The sequence below is a fragment of the Equus przewalskii genome, chromosome 19, assembly GCF_037783145.1.
Source record: "Equus przewalskii isolate Varuska chromosome 19, EquPr2, whole genome shotgun sequence".
Classification (NCBI taxonomy): domain Eukaryota; kingdom Metazoa; phylum Chordata; class Mammalia; order Perissodactyla; family Equidae; genus Equus; species Equus przewalskii.
The window spans coordinates 45947109-45967483 of NC_091849.1; the positions used below are offsets into that span (position 1 = coordinate 45947109).

General features: G+C 40.6%; 1 long non-coding RNA gene across 1 annotated transcript; it reads right to left on the reverse strand.

Moving 5' to 3' along the window:
* Nucleotides 1–793: 793 nt before the first annotated feature.
* Nucleotides 794–10710, reverse strand: LOC139077349 (uncharacterized). Its single transcript, XR_011529778.1, has 3 exons — nucleotides 10631–10710; nucleotides 1904–1983; nucleotides 794–1485 (listed from the first exon to the last, which is right to left on the reverse strand). It is a non-coding gene; the product is annotated as an uncharacterized lncRNA (long non-coding RNA).
* Between the last annotated feature and the right edge of the window lie 9665 nt (nucleotides 10711–20375).

Here is a 20375-nt window from a genome sequence, read left to right on the forward strand (position 1 = left end):
CACAACACATGTCACAGTTCATACCTGCCTTCTATGTACCCACTGAATAAGGACAATTCCCATTTCGCTAACTGGAGTAGTAAAAGGATTAAATAGAGAGCTAAGGTCAAAAACAGTAAGGTGAGGGAACCTGAGGGATGTGTACTCTGAGAATTGGGTCAATGACAAATAGTCTATTTAATCAGTAAACATTGGAATCAAAATTACTTATGCCCAAGGACATAGCTCAAAGTTTATCAGGGATAAACCAAGGCAGTGCGAGAGAGCACCTGAGTTCTCCAACCAGCATACTCTTTAGGAACAGAGTTTAATTTTATTTTATTCCAGGGGAAATATGCTCTCAGTTAGAATGGGTGGGAGAAGGAACCAGCCCTTTGGTTTCTCTAAATGCTTACAATTAACAAGAACAATAAATAAAAACAGAAGTAACGTCAGAAGAGAATGGAGGGAAGAAATTAGGAGTCTCGTAACGTATAAAAGAAGCAGGGAAACGTTGTTTTTAGGGAATTGGCAACAAGTGAATTTGTACATGTTGAAAGGAAAAAAAGAGCCAAGGAAACCAGCGCATTGCTATAGGTTTGATAGGCGACTAAGGGCGAGCAAAGCCAGCGTGTGTGAGGTCTCAAGTTTCAAAACTCAAGTCTGAAGACGCACAGCTCTGAGGACTTCCAGCACGCTTGCCTCAGACCCCGTAACTGGAAGGTCTGTTGAGAAGGCACACAAATGTAAATCGAAATCATTTACAATCGTAGAAGGAAGTGTTTTAACTCATCACAAACTGAGCTTCTATTACCTGAGAAAAAGATGGAGAGCGACACATACCAGCGTGCCAGATGGGACCTGGGTGGGGAACACCTCAGCCAAGCGACGGGACATTTGACGGTGACAGAGTGGTACCTGCGAGGCTTTGGCAAATGCGATGGAGACCAGCAACACCTGACAAGGGGAGTCAGAACTGTCCCCGGGTATAAAGTGCCCACCGTGTCCGGAAGAATCTTGGGTTGGTGGGGCAGTGATGCTCAGTACTTCATTCAAGTTGGCGTTTAGCAGCGTAAGCAGAACACGGAGCAAAATCTGACGCAAAAAGGCAGAAAGCTGACATCTTGGCTTAGAAGACAAAGACCTTCATGCTTTGGAATTGCTTTGGGGAAACGCAGGTGAGAGGAAGTCCTCCTCAGCACACGTTTCCGTGTCCTCCTCTGCAAGGCCCTGCGGTGAGGATTTGCAGGTTCTCTGTGGGAGCGACAAACATTTTGAGGCACATTGGAGACATTTTTATGCAGAATGTGGAGAGCACCTGCCGCTCGCTGCCTCCCCCTCCCAGCATGGCATAGGGTAAACCAGGGCTGCATAACCCCTTGCACTTTGGAAAGCATTCCTTCCTTTCCACATGATAATAATTCTGCGAGCCGAGCAGGAATGGCTGTGCAGGGCAGTCACAGGGGACAGCTGCAGCTGGTCACTGTCATCTCTGCTTCATCAGACCTGCAATAGATAAAAAGCAAGAGAGAAAAGAAGAAGTAAGAAAGAAATTTCAAGGGGAAGAAATATGGCCGTCCACCTCCCCCGACCTTGGCTTAGAAACTGGGGTACATCAGGCTTCTGTCTTTTTTCTGTGTTAATGACACCAGATATTAAGAAGCACCTGTGTAGCCACAGACATAAAGCCACCCAGATTGCTAGAGGCATTCCTCTGTCACCCCCAGTGCCACCAGAGACAGCAAAAGTGTTCACAGATGATACTTTCTTCTCTCCCTTTGTGTTTAACATATGTGGGTACACATCATTTCCAGCAATGCCAAGCCCTTGGCAAATGGTGAAAAAAACACCATGGACAGCCAAAGCCCCACTTTTGGGATTGGGGAACGGACCAGGGAGAAATGGCTCAGTGAGCCCCGCCTACCTTTACACACAGGTGACAGCAAGTCAAAGGAGCCTCAGGGATGATCAGTTCACAAACAAGTTATTGGTTTCGCTTTCAAACTGCAAAAAGCAACAGTGTGATTTGCAATAGGCCAAACAACATTGAAACATCACGTATAAAGCCAGAACACTCCACCTGTCATCCTGCCCTGCCCTCCAGGGAACTTATTAACAGTTTGGTACGTATTCCATCTACTGTGCTTCCGTATAACCGAGCAAGCATACACATGCAAATCACATGGTGATTTTTTTTTAACTCCACATCCAACCCATTAGGAAATCCTATTAGCAATGCTTTCATAATACATCCAGAATCTGACCACTCACCCTCTCCACGGTCACCACCCAGGTCTGAGCAGCAGCATCTCTAGCCTGGATTATTATAGCACCCTCCTAAGTGGTCTTCCTATTCTCTTTAGGATTTTTTTTTTTTCCCTGAGGAAGAGTTGCACTGAGCTAAAGCATCTGTGCCAATGTTCTTCTATTTTGTATGTGGGTCACTGCCACAGCATGGCCACCAACAAGTGGTATAGGTCCATGCCTGGAAACCAAACCCACGCCACCAAAGCGGAGCGCACTGAACTTAACCACTAGGCATTGGGGCCAGCCCCCTCTTTAGGATTTTTTTCTAAGCAAAAGATGCACATTCCTTCTCTGCCTAAATCCTCTAAACAGTCCCATTTGCCTCAAAGTCGAAGCCCTTACCCTACCCCACAAGCCCTGGCCCATTGCCTCCTCTGAGCCCCTCATCTGCTCTAGCCTGAGCCCCAGCCCCCTGCTCATGTTCTTCAAAGGCACTGGCCACACTGCTCCCAACCAAAGGCCTCTGTCACAGCTGCTCTCCTCTGTTCAGAATGCCCTTGCACAGATTTCAAAATGACTCTGTCCCTCATTTCTTTCAGCCATTTCATCAAATATTGCCTTCCCAGTGAGGTCCATCCTGCAAACCCTGTGTTACAATTAAAATGCTCTGCCCTACTCCACCTCCCCCCACCTCCACTTTATTTTGTGTACAGCAATTGTCACCTTGTACCATAGTATGTAATTTTCTTCATGTACAGAATTTAGTAGTTATTGTTTCTCTCCCAGCTAGAATGTATGCAGAAGTTTTCATCTGTTTGTTCAGTATACAAAGGCCTAGATCAGTGCCTGGAACACAGTTCGTGCACCATAAATGTTGAACAATTAAGGATAGTTATTTTTGCATAATTGTTGAAAATTATTACATGATTCTCCATAGGTGTGTGTTCTATGATTTATTCCCTCATGATGGGGAACTAAACAACTACAACAAAAAAGGATCTTGACAAAGACGTGGAATAGAACATGTGGAGTAGAATGAGGAAATCATAGAAAGTGGGACCGGATGCCTCAACTATATCATATATTAAGACTGGGAAGTGTCAAGATGGCAGGGCAGGCAGACTCTGGACTCACATCCTCCCACAGACACAACCAATTTACAACTATGCTGGGAACAATTACCCCTGAGAGAGAACTGAAAACCGGATAAAAGAACCCCTGCAACAAGGGACAGTCCTGACTGAGATGGAAGAGGCAGAAATTCCTTTCTGGAGAGGAAAAAGCCAGCTTCATGGGCCACGGTGCTTCACAGCTGGCCAGGAGCAATCCTAAGGTACACAGCCTTTCCTGGAGGAGTGAGGGACCAGAGCAGGGGAACGTTACTGCTATAAGCATCCTTTGGACTCAGCACAACTGAGACGAGTCTCATAATACCTAGCTTTGCTGGCCACTAACAACAATGAGGAATACCCCCAGAAAACCTGTAGGACATAAAGGGGGAAAGCCAGGTCTTAAAGGCCCCACTCACAAGTTCACCCATTTTGTAAAGAAACCTAAAATCCCCAGAAGGAAAGGTGCATAGTCTTTGATGAAAAGGGACTCACCTGATAGGCTCTGGGTGCATCTCAGTGAGAGGTGAGCCCTCTCCAGGGACGGCGACATTGGCAGCAGTGATTATTGTGACCTAGTACAGGCATGCTGACACAGACCCTGGTAGATGATCATTGGAGATCTTCCCCTGAACTGTTAACCCAGGGTCTGCCCCATCCACTAGAGCACTGAATTAGTTGAGCTCAGCCAGGGCAGGCAGCCCTCCTCAGGACTGGCCCCACACAACAGCAAGATCTCAGGCAACTTGTGGGACTGCATAGGCTGGGTTCCTGGATCCTCTGCAGCCAGGCAAGTGGGTCCACCTCTGTGGGCAGGGTGTGCACAAAGAGTGGGTGGAGTGTGTGGAGCATTGGTGGAGTGTGTGAGGGCTCTGCGGTGAGGTGACTGGGTCTGCTTCAGGGAGTCAGGATGCACGCACAGGGCAGGACTGTGTTGACAGTGTATGTGGCCCTGTGGGTGGTTGGACTTGTCAGCTGCAGAAGACTTGTGCTTCTTAAACAGCCACATAGAGGGTCAGGCCCACTTTCCAAAGCCTAAAACAACTGGGTGATTTTGTGCCTGGGGCCAGCCCCACTCAGCTGAAATCCTGAGAGAGCTAACAACAGCCTTGCAGGCTGTAGGCCTACAGCAATTGTAAGCCCCTGAGCCTAGCAACCAACCATGCTGGGGGCCTACTCACTTAAAAGAAAAACTGCAACAGGAATGCACTATTAGAACTTGCAGCCAACTGCACTGGGGGCTCCCCATGCCTGATAAAATGACGAAGGGTCCATAGCAGCCACATGCAGCTGAGCAATACAATCAGTTGGCCAGGGGGACAGCCCAGCCTCCCTGGGCACCTGCAGCAAGATCAATCCTGTCCCAACAGAAGGACACACATAGCTCACAGAGGGGTCACTCCTGGAACATTTGAAACTGGTGAGGAGAGGAGAGCACACCACTGGGCCTCATAAGGCATCTCTTACATAAGGTCACCTCTGCAAGATCAGGAGACATAGCTGACCCATCTAATACATAGATATAAGCACAGAGGAAGAAGCAAAATGAGGAGGCAAAGGAATATGTTTAAAGTGGGCAAACAGGACAAAATCCCAGAAAAAGAACTAAATGAAACAGAAATAAATAATCTACCTCACAAAGAGTACAAACAAAAAGTCATATGGATGCTCACTGATCTTGGGAGAAGAACGATGAACTCAGTGAGAACTGCAACAAAGAATTAGAAAATGTAAAAGAGAACCAATCAGAAATGAAGAATATAATACTGGAAATGAAAAATTCACTAGAGGGACTCAATAGCAGAGTAGATGATACAGAAGAATGGATCAGCGAGCTGGATGAAAGACTAGAGGAAATCACCCAAGGTGAACAGATAAAAGAAAAAAGAATTAAAAAGAATGAGAATAGTCTAAGGGATCTCTGGGACAGCATCAAGTGCACTAACATTGATAGTATAGGTATCCCAGAAAGAGAAGAGAGACAAAGGGGCAGAGAACTTATTTGAAGGAATAATAGCGGAAAAGTTTCCTAACCTAAGGAAGGAAACAGACATCCAGGTACAGGAAGCACAGAGAGCACCAAACAAGATAAACCCAAAGAGGCCCACACCAAGACACATTATAATTAAAATGTCAAGAATTAAAGATAAAGAGAGAATCCTAAAAACCTCAAGAGAAAGGCAACAAGTTACACAGAAAGGAAATCCCATAAGGCTATCAGCTGACTTCTCAGCAGAAACCTTACAGGCTGGAAGGGAGTGGCATGATATATTTAAAGTTACAGCCAAAAATACTCTACCCAGCAAGGTTATCATTCAGAATGGAAGGAGAGAGAAAGTTTCCCAGACAAGCTAAAATTAAAGGAGTTTATCACCAAGAAACCAGTTTTCAAAGAAATACTAAAGGGACTTATTTAAGTGGGAAAGAGAAGACCACAAATAGGAATGAGAAAAAAATTTTTTTAAAGAAAGGCACTAAAATCACTGGTAAAGGCACAAATACAGTAAATGTAGCAAATCAACCACCTATGAAGCTAATATGAAAGTCAAAAGACAAGAGTACTAAAATTACCTGTTTCAGTGATGAGGGTAATGGATACACACACACAAAAAAGAGGTTAGATATGATATCAAAAACATGACATGTGGGAAGAGGGGAGTAAAAGAGTACAGCTTTTAGAAAGAGGCCAAACTAAAGAGACCATCAACTTAATATAGATTGCTATATACGTAGGTTATTATATATGAACTTCATGGTTATCACAAACCAGAAACCAATAATAAATGAACAAAAAATTAAGAGAAAGGAACTCAAACATAATACTAAAAACCCATAAAACCACAAAGGAAGAGAGCAAGAGAAGAAGAAAGGAACAGAGAACTACTAAAACACTCAGAAAAAATGTTACAACATGGCAATAAGTACATACTTACAAATAGCTACTTTAAATGTCAATGGACTGAAGGCTCCAATCAAAAGGCATAGGATGGCCAAGTGGATAAAAAAACAAGACTCACATATATGCTGAATACAAGAGACACACTTCAGACCTAAAGACACTCACAAACTGAAAGTGAAGGGATGGAAAGAGATATTCCAGGCAAATGGCAATGAAAAGAAAGCTAGGGTAGCGATACTTATATCAGATAAAATAGACTTTAAAACAAAAACTGTAACAAGAGACAAAGAAGGGCACTACATAACAATAAAGGGAACAATGCAACAAGAGGATATAACACTTGTAAATACCTATGCACCCAACATAACAGCACCTAAATATATAAAGTAATTATTAACAGACATAAAAGAAGAAATAGATAGTAACATAACAATAGTAGGGGACTTTAACACTCCACTTACACCAATGGATAGATCATCCAAACAGAAGATCAATAAGGAAACATTGGCCTTAAATAACACGTTAGACCAGATGGACTTAGTAGATATATACAGAACATTTCATCCAACAACCGCATAATACACATTCTTTTCAAATGCACATGGAACATTCTCCAGGATAGATCACATATTAGGCCACAAAACAAGTCTCAATAAAAATAAGAAGATTGAAATAATACCAAGCATCTCTTCTGATCATGATGCTATGAAACTAGAAATCAACTACAGGAAGAAAATGAGAAAAGCCACAAATATGTGGAGATTAAACAAAATGCTACTGAACAACAATTGGGTCAATGAAGAAATCAAAGGAGAAATCAAAAAATACCTGCAGACAAATGAAAATGAAAATATGACACGTCAAAATTTATGGAATACAGCAAAAGCAGTTCTAAGAAGTTTATAGCAATATAGGCCCACCTCAACAACAAAAAATCTCAAATAAACAATCTAACAGTGCACCTGAAGGAACTGGAAAAAGAAGAACAAAAAAAGCCAAAAATCAATAGAAGGAAGGAAATAATAAAAATCAGAGCAGAAATAAATGAAATAGAAACCAAAAAAAGAAAAAAGAAAAAAATCAGTGAAACCAAGAGCTGGTTCTTTGAAAAGATAAACAAAATTGGCAAACCTTTAGCTAGACTCACTAAGAAAAAAAGAGAGAAGGCTCAAAGAAACAAAAAAGGAAAAATTACAACAGACACCTCAGAAATACAAAAGATTATAAGAGAATACTACAAAAAGTCATACACCAATAAATTGCATAATCTAGAAGAAATGGATGAATTTTTAGTATTATACAACCTTACAAAACTGAATCAAGAAGAAATAGAGAATTTGAATAGATCAACCACCAGTAAGGAGATTAAAACACTAATCAAAAACTTCCCCCAAAATAAAAGTCCAGGACCAGACAGCTTCTCTAGTGAATTCTACCAAACATTCAAAGAAAACTTAATCCCTATCCTTCTCAAACTCTTTCAAAAAATTGAAGAGGAGAGTAAGCATCCTAATTCATTCTATGAAGTCAACATTACCCTGATACCAAAATCAGAGGACATCACAAAAAAAGAAAATTACAGGCTAATATCACTGATGAACATCGATGTAAAAATCCTCAACAAAATACTAGCAAATCAAAAACGACAATAGGTTAAAAAGGTCATACACCATGATCAAGTGGGATTTATACCAGGGATGAAGGAATGGTTCAATATCTGCAAATCAATCAATGTGATACACCACAATAACAAATGAAGACTAAAAATCACACGATCATCTCAATAGATGCAGAGAAAGCATTTGACAAGATACAGCATCCATTTATATAAAAACTCTGAATACAAAAGGCCATATATGACAAACCCACAGCCAACGTCATTCTCAATGGAGAAAAACTGAAAGCTATTCCTCTAAGAACAGCAACCAGGCAAGAATGTCCATTTTCACCACTCTTATTTAACATAGTATTGGAAGTCCTAGCCAAAGCAATCAGGCAAGGAAAGGAAATAAAAAGGATCCAAATTGGAAAGGAAGAAGTGAAACTGTCACTATTTTCAGATGACATGATTTTATATATAGAAAACCCTAAAGAATCCACCAAAAATCTTTTAGAAATAATAAATGAAGACAGTAAAGTTGCAGGATACAAAATCAACATACAAAAATCAGTGGTTTCTATACACTAACAACAAAGTATCAGAAAGAGAAATTAAGAATACAATCCCATTTACAATTGCAACAAAAAGAATAAAATACCTCCAAATAAACTTAACCAAAGAGGTGAAAGTTCTGTACACTGAAAACTATAAAACGTTGTTAAAAGAACTTGAAGAAGACACAAAGAAATGGAAAGATATCCTGCGCTCTTCGAATGGAAGAATTAACATAGTTAAAATGTCCATACTTCCTAAAGCAATCTACAGATTCAATGCAATCCCTATCAAAGTACCAACAATACTTTTCACAGAAATAGAACAAAGAATCCTAAAATTTATATGGAACAACAAAAGACCCTGAATAGCCAAAGGAACCCTGAGAAAAAAAGAACAAAGCTGGAGGTATCATACTCCCGGATTTCAAAATATACTACAAAGCCATAGTAACCAAAACAGCGTGGTTCTGGTACAAAAACAGATACACAGCTCTATGGGACAGAATCAAGAGCCCAGAAATAAACCCACACATTTATGGACAGCTAATTTTTGACAAGGGAGCCAAGAACACACAACGGAGAATGGAAAATTTCTTCAATAAGTGGTGTTGGGAATCCTGGATGGGCACATGTAAAAGAATGAAATTAGACGATTATCTTGCACCATACACAAAAATTAACTCAAAATTGATCAAAGACTTGAATGTAAGACCTGAAACTCTGAAACTTGTAGCAGAAAACATTGGCAGTACGCTCTCTAACATCAGTGTTAGCAGCGTATTTTCAAGTACCATGTCTGACTGTGCAAGGGAAACAATAGAAAAAATAAGCAAATGGGACTACAACAAACTAAAAAGCTTCTGCACAGCAAAGGAAACCATCAACAAAATGAAAAGACAACCTAACAATTGAGAGAAGATATTTGCAAACCATATATCTGATAAGGGGTTAATATCCAAAATATATCAAGAACTCACACATCTCAACAACAAAAAACTAACAACCCAATTAGAAAATGGGCAAAATATCTGAAAAGACATTTCTCCAAAGAAGATATACAGATGGCCAACAGGCATATGAAAGGATGTTCAACATCATTAACTATCAGGGAAATGCAAATCAAAACTACAATGAGATATCACCTCACTGCTGTCAGAATGGCTATAATTAGGAAGACAGGAAACAACAAATGTTGGAGAGGTTGTGGAGATAAGGGAACTCTCATACACTGCTAGTGGGAGTGCAAACTGGTGCAGATGCTATGGAAAACAGTATGGAAATTCTTCAAAAAAGTTAAGAATAGAACTACCATACGATACAGCTATTCCACTGCTGGGTATTTATCCAAAGAACAAGAAAACACGAATGCATAAAGATACATGCACCCCTATGTTCATCATAGCCTTATTCACAATAGCCAAGACTTGGAAGCAACCTAGGTACCCATAAAGCGACAAATGGATAAAGAAGGTGTGGTATATATACACTATGGAATACTACTCAGCCATAAGAAACGATGAAATCCATCCATTTGTGACAACATGGATGGATCTTGAGGGTATTATGCTAAGTGAAATAAGTCAGAGGGAGAAAGTCAAATACCTTATGATCTCACCATAGTAGAAGATAAAAATAACAACAAACAATCACATAGAGACAGAGATTGATTGGTGGTTACCAGAGGGGAACAGGGGAGATAGGAGGATGAAAGGGGTTATTAGGCACACGTGTGTGGTGATGGATTGTAATTAATTTTTGGGTGGTGAACATGATGTAATCCACACAGGAATCAAAAGATAATGCTGTATACCTGAAATTTCTATAATGTTATAAACCAATGTTACCGCAATAAAAACAAAACTAAATTTAATTAACAAAAAAAAAAGACTGGACCTTTTAAAATGTAACAAACAGCACTTTCTCTGTGAGCATTGCCTGGTGCAGTGGCACCACTGGTACCAATGGAATACTGGACATAACAATAAGAGAATGAAAATGCAAACTATCTAAAAATAATTTGGGTCAAACCTCACTATTTAGGAAAGGTCACTCTTCACTCTTCAATCTTCTTTGAACTATCTTTCTAAAAACTGGGAGTAATCCATGCTCAACCCGGTGAGTAATGCAGATGTGAGAACCAACACAGCCAAGGGTATGAGAGCGAAGATGAGAAACACAAAAAAAGCCCATGTAAGGTCATGCCCCTCCACCCTCTACTGGGCCAATTCTGCCAGCCACACACCTTGCTATAATTCATTTCATTTACTGCTGCTCTCTTTGCAGCCTCCCCATCCTGCTCTCCACGCTGTCAAGTTGCTAGGGAGACAGTCAAGGGCATCGATATGGTTAGTGTGACGTTGGGATTAGAACACTCAGCTGCTGGGTGAAGTTTATCCAGGTTATGGGAGGGAGGGATACACACTCCAGGAATGACTGTGATTGCTCTCAGTTCTCCAATGACCTGTAAATATACGCGCCAGCATTTCAAGTCTCTCTCCTTGCTGGAGTTCAAGAGCCTTAAGAGACTATTGAGTCTGGCTAGGGAGAAGACTGCCACCAGGCATTCAACGGAAACGCGTGAAATTCAACTCCGTTGTTAAACACCTAGTTGGTATTTGAAATTTCTTGCCACTCAAGCTCATTTCTCTCTCTCCTGGCTCTCCCTTTCCCTCAGAAAAATCAAAGATCCTGTTGATTTCTACAAGATTATCTCACAGTTACCCCACTGTTGGCCCTACCAAGCCAGTCAGATTGGCAGCTAGATCCTCTCTTTCACCGTTTGGCTCAATACCAGCCCTGGGGCTCTAATACTTTCAGATCCAGGCGTCGCATCTTTCCAAATATTGTGGCCCAGAGGTGAGGGCGGGAATGGAGCACAACAATGGCAGGGGCTGCAATCTGGCAGTTGCCATGGCAACTTGCTATTTCCAAATCCCAGCGTGGATAACTGAGTGGCACCCATCTGTGGCAAATTTTACATTCACTTGTTCATTCAATCAATTCATCCAGTAAATACTCATCAAACACCTGATACGTACCCCGAACTATGCCACCACGAGGAGTGTGCTTATTTTTGTGTCTGCTGAACTTTGTTGTTGAACCACACACAATCCACAGACATATACCCTGTCCTTAATGATCATCTATTTTTGTAAGAGAAGTGGAGAGCCTACTTATATAAGTACAGCACAATGTAAAAATGAACCGTTGCATTGGAGAAACATGGAGAAATGTCATGTGATAAAGTGGTGTCAGGAATCCAGAGAATGAAGCTTTATAGCATAGATAACATTTAAACTTCACTTAAAAAATGAATTCACTTCTGAAGAATAGAAGGGTAAGCAATGCGAGAGAAAAAGAGAAGGGAAGGTGACATTTGTTTTCAGATCTATGGGCAAGCTCCTAGAAACAAGATCAGTTCATGGAAATCTCAAAGGGGCAAGAGGTTGGACCTCACGCGCATGCGCATTCTCCACAGCAGCGTCTACTCCACACCCAGGCTCCACCCACCCACCCAATCTTCTGGTCCTCCACTGCTGAAGGCTGCGAGGCTGGGAAGTCCGATTCCTTCACCACCCACGTCCCTTCAGTGCACTTTCACTCCCTCACCTTTTCCCGTTAAGATCAGATAATCTGTTCTCAGGAAATGACTCATACAAAGGTATAAATTACCAATATTGACACAGCCTGTTACCCGAAGGAGATCGTGCACTTTAACAAGAGATAAGCAGCCTTTATCCAAATAAATGACGTTGAACCTCAGACTGCAGGGTGCTTCGAGGAGAAGGGAGTGACTCTTGCCGGAAAGGGTAGCTCCCCCAGAAAGACCCACCTCATCTGAATGTGGAGTCTCGTCCCCCTTTTTATGCGTTTATTTGGGGTCTTCCCTCTGAAAATGTAAGGTACTTGAGGGCAGCCTTGTCCATCTTGTTTTCCTCTACAGCCAGTGTCTGGAAGAGTGCCTGGCCTGGCGTGGATACTCAAAAAACACTTGTAAACTGAAGGTTTAGGGAATGTTGTCTGTTTCTAGTCCCTGCAGCAACAGATCTGATAAACTGGGGAAGAGGAGGAGAGGCAAGAAAGCTTGAAATTTAAAAAATAAATATAATTTTTTTCACATGAACTACCTTTTCATTGTTGGGAAAAAAATTAAAACAGCTAAGCAAAAATAAGAAAATTAAGAGCATTCATAATTTTGTCCCCAGTCAATTACTGTTAACAGAGTAATATAAACCCATTCAGATTTTTATCTATGTCTATATCTCTCATATATGTATTTTAACAAAAAGCATCACACTGTCCTTAATGTTTTATAACTTGCTTTTTAAAATACAATAAATTGCCAAAATTTTACCACATAATAACGTATTTTATAGCTTTTAAATCACTGTCTAATAGTCTGGCACCTAGATGTTCCAGCAGACCGTGTCCTGCCACTTCGCTTCTGCTGCACATTAGGTTTTCCAACTTTTCACTATTAGTTATAAAACACAGCTAAGAATGTCTTTATCATTAAATCTTTCTGCTCGTTATTTCCTTATATAAGTGAAAATATTATCATCATTAAACATCGACACTATTGATTGAATGCACTCTGTGTCAGGGTACTTAGATTATTTAATCCTTCCCAAAACCCTATTATTTACAGACGAAGAAACTGGCATTGAAGACACTGAGTAATTTGAGTTTAGTAATGTCTTTAATGTTTTTTTTTCTTTGTATTGAGTTCATACTAGTTTACATTGATGCGAGATTTCAGTTGTACGTTATTTCTTGTCTGTCACCACATAAGTGCTCCCCTTCAGCCCCTGTGCCCACCCCCCACCCCCCTTCCCCTGGTAACTGCTGAAATGTTTTCTTTGTCCTTGTATTTGTTTATATTCCACATATGAGTGAAATCATCTGGTGTTTGTCTTTCTCAGTCTGGCTTATTTCGCTTAGCATAATTCCCTCCAAGTCCTTCCATGTTATTGCAAATGGGATGAATTTGACTTTTTTATGGCTGAGTAGTGTTCCATTGTATATATATACACCACATCTTCTTTATCCAATTATCAGTCGTTGGGCACTTGGATTGTTTCCCTGTCTCAGCTATTGTGAATAGTGTTGCAATGAACATGGGGGTGCATATGTTACTTTGGATTGTTGGTTTCAAGTTGTTTGGGTCGATACCCTGTAGTGGGATAGCTGGGTCATATGGTGGTTCTACTTTTAGTTTTTTGAGGAATCTCCATACTGTTTTCCATAGTGGCTGCACCAGTTTGCATTCTCACCAGCGGTGTATGAGGGTTCCCTTTTCTCCACACCCTCTCCAACGTTTGTTGTTTTTAGCCTTAATGTTTATAGCCAGTTTAAAGGTGTAAGGTGGTGTAGTGTAGTTTTCATTTGTGATGATTCAAATCCCTGATGATAAGTGATGTTGAACATCTTTTCCTGTGTTTATTGGCCATCTGTGTATCTTCTTTGGAAAAAGGTCTGTTCATATCCTCTGCCCATTTTTTTATTGGGTTGTTTATTGTTTTATTATTCAGTTATGTGTGTTCCTTATCTATTATGGAGATTAACCCCTTATCAGATATGTGACTTGCAAGTATTTTCTTCCAGTTGGTGGGTTGTCTCTTCGTCTCGATTCTAGTTTCTTTTCCTTGCTGAAGCTCTTTAGTCTGATCAACTCCAACTTGCTTATTTTTTCTTTTGTTTCTCTTGTCTGAGAAGACAGAGTATTCGAAAAGATCCTTTTTAGTTTGATGTCAAATGTCTTTAATGTGTTTGATACATTTTGCCAGAGTGTCCTCGGGAAGCACACATTGGAATGCTTCAAGGAATAATTAGGAAACTGCTGCTTCTGGTAAACCCTCTGTCAAGGGAGATATTCCACAGTCTCCTTTAGGAACTATTCCCATGTTTTACTGACCTATCAACATTCCTTTTCCCTTATGTGTATCCAAAACCGTTGCGATCGTTTAATCACCTTACACTACTTGGCAGAGAGAGATCTTTTGGTGCAGCCTGTGATCTGACTGTACTCCAGAGAAGCAGGATGGTCCTGGACTCAGAGGCCTAAAGCATGACTTTGAGCCCTGATTTCATCTCCTTTCCTGCAGTGTGGGGTCCTTAAGTACATCAGTCAACTTACCCAAGCCTTGATTTCCACATAAGATGGCAAAATGATATCGACCTAACTCATCTCCCAGGGTTGTAATGATGGGATGAGAAAAAAATGAAATTGAAGGAGTTTTGCGTGGTCGAAAGAACAATGGGAATGCAAGGTATGGCTATCATTATCAGCAGCAGCATCTTTATCACGACCCTTAAATCTATTACCTTGCTTTTTATTTGGGCCTTTGCCTGAATAAAATATCAGTGCGTTTAATAAGTAAAAGCAATCAGAGAAAGAAAGTAAAAGATAGGAGCAAAGATAGAAGAAAACAGAGGGCAGAAAGGAATGAACCGTGGTCTTGGGCAACACTTGAGGGAACGTCCTGTAAGAAGAAGCAGTTACAGTCATGCGCCGCTCAACGAGGTTTCCATTCACAATGGACGCATATGTGACGGTGGCCCCCTAAGGCTAGCACCGTGTGGCCTAGGTGTGCAGTAGGCTATACCATCTAGGTTTGTGTAAGTACACTCTATGCTGTTCGCACAACGACGAAATCACCTAATGATGCGTTTCTCAGAACGCATCCCCATTAAGCGGTTCATGACTGTAACTGAAATTCAGAACAGGCTGGAGGAAACCGGATCATACATCCCAGTGCCTGTATTCAGGGGACAGAAAGTATTCAGAAGGAAACCTAATCAGACCTGCATAAACCTGAGGGCTTCACCAATAATTAACTTTGCATCTCATTTTCTTAAACTTTAAAAGGAAGGAGTTCAATGATGTACTTGGACTCTTCTAGTCCTGAATTCTACAATTATCAGAAGTATTTCCTATCAAATGCCTTTGTCCTTGGAACTGTGAAAATTTCCTGTCCTCTTTCCAAGACCCTGGACTTCAAGAAGACTGAAATCTCACCCTGCAGGGACAGAAGGGTAGATTTATAGCACCGGGATCTTGTCTTCAACATGTAGTCCAAAACGCGTTTTGCCTTTTTGGCAACCAGAACATAGCGTGAAGTGAAGGTTTTACAGGAGACCCCGTTCGTATTGCCTGCAAGGTCTAGTGGGTTTGAGAATATCCACTGTAGAGAGAACTTTCTTTTTTAAATTTAATTTCTGTTTGCTAATCGGTTATTCCCAAGTGAAAGAAAAAGAAGTTAATCTAACACAGGCCTTGAAACAAAGCAGAAGATTAAAGTTGGCTTCCCAGCCAGGAAGAATTTTGAGGATAGCATAAAGAGAAAGGAGAATGGAGAATTGGTATTAACCATGACATGTCAGAAAGAAACTTGAGTGATTCCTAAATGGAATATTCTCTCCCATAATTTCTTAAAGATGCACTCTCCCCCCCAAAGATGGATATGAGACTAATGGCTTTCCTACTCGCCTTATTTAAATCAGACAGCTGAATGTCACTTCACTGCCAAGTTATTCTAACATTATTACTTGGCTTTTAAAAGGCAAAATGAGATGTTTCTATGAATGGTTTGAGACTATAACAATGCAAATGACTCTGCCTAATTTACAAAGCTGTTGGTGGGGAGAGCTGAGCCCAGAGGAGTGGGCCCTGAGGTTCAGTCACTAATTTCCCATTCTGTGGGAGCCAGAAAAGCTGTTTGGAGCAGGTGTCTCAGACCCTTTGCACAGAAAACTGGGACCTATTCTCTTAAAGCCCATCATGTTAGACTGAAAAGCTTCATCTTACATCATTTAGACATGAAGTTGGGCAATGAGTTTTATGAGGAAATCCGATTCCTGGAACCAAACAGACGAAAATTTTTTAAAAACTGGTAGGCAGCTACGTGTCTTGTAAGTGGTGTTTTGGAAAGAAATCCATTGGAAATCATGGGAACGTCATGGAAGTTAATGAAGTGGATCGTCTCGGTTCTAGAGGGCGACCTGGGTTTTACAGAGTTACCCTGAAGATTTCTGTTGTGGGAAAATACCCGGGAAGTGACAGAGCCAAGCCAGTCATTACTGGAGGCACGTCGAGGAAAAGACAAGACTGACTGTGAGTCTCCTGTTCTGGGAACACTCTGGAAAGGGGTAGCAAGGGTGCTGGGATCAGGCCAGCCCCACATGGCCTCACTTTGCAGGGATAGAGAGAAACAAGGGTTGTCAGCAGGAAGAACAGTGGTTCTGAGAAAGCAAGGAGGAGGGGGGAGAATCATAGGAAGCATGGTGCTATCAGTTGTGACAGCTCTGCCCTGTGCAGGATTGAGGATGGTGGTCCTTGTCCCTCCTTCACAAGGGGAGCGCACACACCTCTGAATAAAATACTTCCCCCTTCAGCCAGCTCTGAAATCCCCACATATTTCTATAACAACAAAAATGCAGACCCCTGTGGAAAAACAAGCTGTTCCTGGGAATGTTGGAATGAATTAAACCTTGATTACTCAGTCACGTCTTGGAAAATTTTTATTTACCAGAAGTTACCCCTTTTGCAGGAATTCTGATGAAATAGGTACAGTTATTTCTGTATTTACAATGGAGAGAGAGAGATAGGTAAATGCTGACAAAGGGTTTCACTCGTGAATGTGTTTAACAAGCATTTATTGAGCACCCACTCTGTGCATTCCTATAATTCAAGTAGAGACTTTCAAAGAGGCTTCAGACACCATCCCTGCCCTCAGGGTTCTATAGCCTAGTTCAGGATCTAGGGGAGACCCGAACTGTAGGAAAGGTAGCAGAAGACATAAATGCCGACCATGAAAAGTAGAGTCAATTCTAGGTACCACAAGAAGACGGGGGAGAGAGAAGACCACTCTAGGAGGGATTTAAAGCTACCCAGACAGAGGGTGCCTGAGTATAATATTGCAAATGGCACAGACAATGCAAAAGGGAAGGTGGGAATGGGGCCAAGAAAGGGTTCAGAAGGTGGTTAGCTAGAGGACAAGGATGTATAACATAGAAAAACAAAATGTGGAACCGGGAGGAGAGCTCCAAAAGAGGATTCACAGCCAGGAATCGGACCTGCACAAGACCAACAGCCATACCCCCAGCAGCACAGTTCAGTGCAGCAGACAGAGTGAGTCTGTGATCAGAATCGGATGACCAACTGTCTTGTGTTGGGCTCAATGCAGAGTCTAGGTGTCCTCATTTGTGAAGTTGGGATAAAAATCCCACTCACAGGATAAGATACACAGCAATGAGCTTGACGCATGGTGAGATCTTCACACAAGCTCAGTCCCTTCCCCTGACCTCCAGGTGGGTATAGACACACACAGACACACACACCCCTCCCCAATAAGGACACTCACCGTATGTCATTGTTTAGCCTCCTCCTTAAGTCAATTCTGTAAACTGTCTTTAGAGGAGGGGAATAATGGGGATGTACAAGGACTCTGAATGTATAGGGGTAGAACATCTTCCAGTTTGAGTCCTTTAAGAAAAACCACTACTGGGAGTAGTTTAGAAAATAGGCATTTTGTATGTACCTGGAATGGAGGACATTCTCTACCATTGAAGTTAGCACTCCACAAAGAAGAATGTTGTTAGTAAATTAAGTTTTGCCTTGCTGTGGTCACCCCCCTTCCTTATCTCCACTCTTCTATTTAGTCTAATAACTGCTATCAGCTTTGGTCATTTCTTGGAGGTGAGTTACAATGACTCCTCTTCCAAGTCTTACACAAATTTTCCCTCATTCTTGATCATTATTACTCAAAAATAGTGATGGTTTTAAGAGACACTCTCCTCCGTACATTTAGGATTCTCCACCAGCTCTGCATTCTTATTTGTCTCCACGGGCAGGTCCTATGGAGGCCAGATGAACGGGAGACGTTAGTGGAAGAAGAAGAACATTCCACAGTAACAGTCAAATATTTGGCTATATACCCATCTTAAATGTACCGAGCAGTGTATTTGGGTTTGTGTCTCACACACAAGATTTGTGGACTAACAGCTAGTTTCTGTCCCCTGAGCTTTTGGGCACCCATCTTCTCCCTTTTATTACCACTGCTATTACTATGTGGATGTCACTACAAACTAAAATATTTGACCTTAAAGTCCTAGCAGATACATTTAGAATATGCAATAAAGATTAATTACAATAGGCTTCTAGTCATAAAGGCTTAGGAGTGTTAAAGAATATTTCAAAACTTTGCCCCTCTTAGAACTCTGCCTGCTGTTTGGATAAACTGCTCGAAAATTTACTAGCTCAACTCTGCTCAGTCACCCAAAGACCTATGTATGCCTTTAATATGGTTAATAGCACACACATTTTCCTCCATTCTACTTTTAAACAAAAATAGAACTTTTTAAATTTAAATAGTATGTAAGGAAAAAATGTAAAAAATGTGGAAATGGGAAAAACATTACTGGATATTCTTTCAATGAAATATTACACATCTCCTGGACATAGAGTTATCTGATTCTATAAGATCAGTACCTTTCATTGTCTTTGAGCCACTTTACAACTTTATAAGTTGTAGAAAACTGATAGTAATGCAAATGAATCTTGTCAATAAAGATGCAAATGAATAATGTCTGGTGGAAATTCAGTTGATTTCTCCCCAGTGGAAAAGGCCCGTCTTGCATTTATTAGGAAATTCACTTTACTATTACTTATTGCCTATTTATAAGTCTGTTCTGTGGATTCTCCTTTGAACTGATTACAACATCTTACTGATTTCCTTATTAACTGATGGCTTAAGTAAAATCTTTGATGTGTGTTCACTTTATATTTGTGTGAGAGTGATAATTTTACCATTTTGAAGAATTTCCTTTAACATTGGAAAAGTATAATTATTGATAACTAATTCTATATTAAAAGAATGAAAAAAATTTAGAGCAAGAGTTATCTAATACATTTAAGTAGATAAATTTACTGATGCTAATTTCTATCAAGCGCTCCAAAAGAATTCTAGAACCCCACTGGCTCTATTTCCATGTGGTCTTTTCCCTCAGAAAAATCTATTCGTTCAGTTTTCTTTCCAAAAGAAATCTCCCCTGGGCCACCCTCCCTTCTCTTCCACTGAGAATTCCACTGAGAAGCCCAACTGCACTATGTTCCTGAGACTTTCCCTTCCATCTCTTTATTTCTGGTCCCATGTTTTCCTCTTTCTTTGTTTAATCCCTTGTTTTTGAGATGCACATCCTACAGTATCATTTGAGAAAGAGTTTACAAGAAATAAATTTTTTGAGACACTGCCAATCTTAAGATATATCCTTATTTTACTCTTACCTCTGTTTTGTTAGTTTGGCTGGGTATAGAATTCAGCTCCCCTTCCACACAGAATAATAATAATAATAATTAATAATAATAATAGTAAGTTCCTTAAAACTGTGGATATGTTTCTTCACTGTCTTTTTTGCTTCCCATTTTCACATTGAGAAGACAAATACCGTTCTGATTCTTGTTCTTCTGGGACTGATCTATTTTTCCTCCTGGAAACTTTTAGGATTTTTCTCTTTATTCTTAGTCTATGGATATTGATGATGAAGCACATTGGTATGCATCTTCTTTTCTTTCACTGTACTGAGTCCTCAGTGGATTCTTTCTATTAGAAAACTCATAATCTTCCATTGTGAGATGTTCACTTGTATTATTTTAATACTTTTCTCCCTCTTCTCAGTTTTTTTGGTTTTTATTTCTGGAATTCTTACTATCTACTAGATTGATCCTCCAAGTTTCTTATTTTTTCTTTCCACTTTGCAAGCTGTTTCTTTGTCTTTTGTCCTATATCCAAGAGATTTCTCCAACTTTATCTTCCAACCTTCCTTTGGTTTCCTTCGCTCATATTTTAGACTTCCAAGAATTCTCTCTTGCCTTCAACTGCTCCTTTCACTAGGATGTTGGTCTTATTCTATGGATGCAGTAACTTCTCTTGACTCCTTGAAGATTTTAATTATAGATTTTTAAAGTTTTCTTCTAGTCCCTGAATTGT